The sequence below is a fragment of the Arachis ipaensis genome, chromosome B06, assembly GCF_000816755.2.
Source record: "Arachis ipaensis cultivar K30076 chromosome B06, Araip1.1, whole genome shotgun sequence".
NCBI lineage: Eukaryota > Viridiplantae > Streptophyta > Magnoliopsida > Fabales > Fabaceae > Arachis > Arachis ipaensis.
Window position 1 is genome coordinate 131,371,000 of NC_029790.2, and position 5,457 is coordinate 131,376,456.

The following is a 5,457-nucleotide window of genomic DNA, read 5'->3' on the forward strand; positions in this document are numbered from 1 at the left end:
AATGTCTCTTCACTTCTTTTTTTTTATGATAATGCTAGAAAAACAAAAAAAAATAATCAGAATTTATTTTATTTAATATTTATTAATTAGTGCAGTAATTAATGAATACTAAATAAAGTAAATTCTGACTGATTTTGGCTAAATTTTTTTAGTTACCAAATATTTCTATTCTTTTATTAGTTTTGAGTTGAGACTACTTATTAGTCTAACCTGTCTAATCCAAACTTTGTCTTATAATTTAGTTTAATATTTAAAAAAAGTTTATGAAAAATAAGTTTTTTTTTTTAAAGATGAAGCCTCTTAAAGTATTAACTTTTTCTCTTGTAATATTTTTTAATTTGATAGATCAATAATTAATTTATCGTAGATGTGATCTCTATTTAAGAGTTGTTGTTTGCCAATAAATTAATACATATACAAAATAAAATTTAAATTCTAATTATTATTTAAATAGACTAATAAATTAAGTATTAGACGAATTTAAATTGATTTTTTAATTTTTTATTAATTTGATGAAATTGATAATGAAAATTTCCATTTAATTTCTACAATGCCTTTATAACCATGTGATATGCTGACAACTATGAGAACATCAATCACATTCTAATAATTCCAAAAGAGTGAACATAAACTTAGGTATACTCTCGGATATTGTGCTTTTGGTTAAGTTCTTTCTTGTATTATAGCTTCTTTCCAATATTCTAGCTTTCTTTCTTTCAATCTTCCATGTTGCGGAAACTAACATTGGCCCACAAGTAATTATACATAATATATATAATAAATTTGAATATCTGAAATAAATTTAAATTAGTCAAATTGTTAACTCATTTGTCTATTTAAATAATTATAGAATTTTAAATTTTGTTTTATATATGTAATATTAACTAATAACAAACTCTTAAATAAAATTTGGATGTGTAGATTAATTGTTGACCAATTAAATTAAAAAAAATCATAGAAAATACAAAAAATGAAGATTTGGAAATTAGAGAAAAGAATTTTAAAAAGTAGAGGGAAGGAAAATCCAATGTGATATTTTGTGTGTACCATATATAGTGGCATAATAAAGGGACAAATGGCCGACAAATAAAAGAGGAAACCAATGTGGAGTCCCTCTATTGCCCTTCATTTATATTTTATATATATAGGGATTAAATTAATTATGGGAAAGTATGAGGAGCCAATAGAATATTTATACAATGTGTACAATGGAAGTTTAGAGAGTATTAGAGATATAATCATTAGTGTTACCTTTTTCTATTAGCTAAAGCTTTTGGGATGAGTGGTATCATGCATGGTATTAGAGCGTTAGATCTAAAAAGTTAAGAGTTCGAGCATTGGTAAACCCCAAAATTAGTTTAAACTTTTGGGAAGATGTTTATTATCGCTAGTACTCGGATGGTTATTCGAGATAGTATGGACATATTGTACAAATAGTCCATTATCTCCCTAGCGGAATCCATTAATTATAAAGCCGTCTTAAACATTCACAAGGAATAATTAAGGATAATTAATTATAAGTAAACTGTAGTTTAATTTTAATAGGTTTTGTCATGCATTTATATGGGGTTTAATTAGTCATGAAGAAGTACTTATCTTATATATATATTTAATTGTGTAGTGTATAGTTTTGGAGATGTTTGGTGAAGCTTAATTATTATTTATTTAGTATTATCAGTATAATAATAAGAGGATCAAGTGTCCAAGTTAAACTGTCGGATTAGGTATATAACTATAGATATATACACACAATCAAGTACAATGATTTTCTCCATCCCACTAAAATATTTGTAGAGTTGTGTTCATACGAGCTTACTGAACTACTTTCTTTCTTCTTTTGGATTTTATACGCCTTTTTTTTTTAATTTTAATGATACGAAATTGATATCTACTAAGCATACATGTGAGTTTAATTTTGATAATTTAGTGATACTTTTGTTTACTTGCCACATAAGTTTAGATTTTTTATTTGCTAATTAAAAAAAGTTGTGTATCTATATTAACCAGATATATTTAAGTTACTATTACAAATGAATTTGTGTTTAGAAAAGGGTAGCATTATTAGTCAATAACTAAAAATTTTGGTTGTCATATATTGTTAGTATAAGATAACCAATCATATATTATTTAATAGATTATTTAAACAAATAAATTAAATTAAATGACTGTTTAAATTTTTTATATATACTAATAGTATATTAAAATATTTGAAATCTACAATTAGTGATATCTTTCGATCGGACGGGCTTATTATATTCGTTACAGATCGGAATTTTATTTAAAGGTTTATCGTTTGCCAATAATATCATTTTTAAAATGTCATTTTAACCAACAAAAAATTCGTCAAATATAATTTAGCAATTGATTTAGCGGCTAATTTTATTCTGATCCTAGAAATTCTATATCGATCGCTAAATCAGTCATTATTAGTAATCAATTTTTTCAATCGCTAAAATTGATCGCTATCCTGATAATTTTTTATATGAGTAAAGTATCATTTTTGTCCCCAACATTTGGGGTAAGTCCCAAAATTGTCCCTAACGTTTCAATCGTCCTATTTAAGTTCCTAATGTTTCAAAATTGACTCAATGTTGTCCTGTCGTTAGGGATCCGTTAACAGAATTGACGGCGGGACAAAATTGAGACGATTTTGAAACGTTAGGGACTTAAATAAAACGAAAACGTTAGGGATAAAAATGATACATAAAAATAAATTTTAATTTAATTTTATCTTTCAATAATATTAATTTTTTACTGTATATAGTATTCAATTATTTTTTAATTGCATCTAAATAAATTACACTTAAAATGAAAGTAATATGACTAAGTGTAATTTACTTAGATGTGATTAAAAAATAATTGAATACTATGTATAGTAAAAAATTGATATTATTTAAGGATAAAATTAAAATTTATTTCTATATATCATTTTTGTCCCCAACGTTTTCGTCCTATTTAAGTCTCTAACGTTTTAAAATCGTCTCAATTTTGTCCCACCGTCAATTCTATTAGCGAATCCCTAACGGCAGGACAACATTGAGTCAATTTTGAAACGTTAGGGACTTAAATAGGACGATTAAAATGTTAGGGACAACTTTGGAACTTACCCCAAACGTTGGGGACAAAAACGATACTTTACTCTTTTTATATTATAATAAATGAGTTACTACATGTATAAAACGATATTTAAATATCTGACTCTTATTTAAACAGAACTAATCATTAGACCAACCCAATTTATTTTTCAATTAGCTAGTTAGTTTGTCAAAAAGGACAATGATGTTTTGATTCAATTTCGGTGTCTTATATATACACAAAGATACATATAATATAGTATGATACTAATTATGCTTACCATATTCACAAGTCATTTTAGGCAACTTTGATTACAAAATGTTCCAATAACCCCACCTTAGCTTAAAGTGATTGGTTTTAGAATATAAAGTGAAAGAAATTGGATTGGGAAAACAACTCAATGAGTCCATGTTAGTATATTGTTAGATGTCTAATCAATTCATGGAACCAAATCTCTTTATGAGATCTCTCTGTCTCTATTATTAACTCTTCCACATTTGAATAAAGTCTCTCAAAAAAGAAAACCACAAAGTTCCAATCCATACCTTCTTCCTTTAGGAGCCACATCAAAGTACTCGAAAGAAAGATGACAACTATAATGCTCTTCTCTTTCTTTCTTTCTCCTTCTCTTCCAACTATATCCACCCCACATCATAAAACCATGTAATGAGTGGTCTTCAAAATTATCTATCTCTATTACATATTTTACTTTTTTTTTTTTTTCATTAAGCTACACATTCTATTTTCAAAAATGGCACTTCAACCTTCAATGAGCGGGTGTTTAGTCCCACTTAACTTTAAAGGATGAGTGAAGTATTGTTTTTGTCCCCAACGTTTAGAGTAAGTCTTATTTGTGTCCCTAACGATTAAATCGTCCTATTTGTATTCCTAACGTTTATAAAAGTGATTCAATGTTATCCTACTATCAATTATACTAACAAATCAGATTATATTTTTCAATTATTCTCACTTGGATGTATTCATTCTCAATTAGGTCTCACTTGGATGTGTTTGATTTTAATATTATACTCACTATTTGTGTTTATATTCAATTATGTCCCTAGAAAAGTGAATTATGTAAATGTTGTAGGAATTAGTTTCAACTTTTGATGAGCTATTTTTCGAAATGGATCATTGATTCTATCCCAGACATTTGTATTCTAATTTCAAGAAGAGATTTTTAAAACTCAAACTAAAGCATTCATGATGTGTAACTGACGGCAGAATAACATTGAATCACTTTTACAAATGTTAGGGATACAAATAGGACGATTTAAACGTTAGGGACACAGATAGGATTTACCCCAAACGTTGGGGACAAAACGATACTTTACTCTTAAATGATTTATAATTGAAATTGAAATTCAAAGAGTTTGCAGCTTAAATGTAATTAAATAGTTTCTAATTTTTATTATTATAGAAATAAAAAACTAAAAATAAGACACATATTATTAATAAACACTTCTATTTTTCGTTTACATTTAATGTCTATTCTTTTTAGTAAAAAATTTAAGCAAATTCGATACTGATTTAAGATTTAGTTTTTAGGATTTGGCATTAATATAAATATACAATCATCCTGTAACTAAGGTTATAGAAGTACTTGTGAATAAAAAATTACTCATTAAAATTATCTCCATCTTAGTTTTTTTACTAAGTATACCAAACATCCCTTTAATCTGACAACAATAATATCTCTAATCAATACAATACTTTTATAAATATTATTAAGGACATAATAAGCACTACTTAAAAAAACATAGTGAAGTAGTAGTACTTGTTAAAATCTATTAGAAATATAGGCTAAACACAAAACTTATAAAAGAAATGGTATGAATATAAACAATATCACTTTCATAATTAGTAACTACATTTTGTAACAGAAATATTTGGTAACAAAAAAGAATTAACCAAAACAACCAGAATTTATCTTATTTTAGTATTTATTAATTATGAATAAATTATGATTGTTTTTTATTTTTCTAACATTATTAATTTGTAAATGGTATTAAATATCAAGTATTGTACACTCTCTCCACAAACATATATTCTGACTATGACAAATCAAAACATAGTTGTTAATATAATGTTGACTTGGCCACTAGCAATATCTTGTGCTTTTGCTTTCTTTCAATATGTGATCCTTTTTAAACCTTAATTATTTGTTGTTCCATACATATGTTTTATGTATCACACGCTTCTATCTTCCTCAATTCACACACACACATCCAAAAGGTCTTTTCCCAATAGGCTCATACAGTTTTATTTGCTTTATGCATGCAATTTGTGTGTGTATGCTATTTATCATCATATAAAACGGGGGCAAACAAAAACATACAACTGCAGCTTATTATATATATAGAGAGAGAGAGGTTCATATAA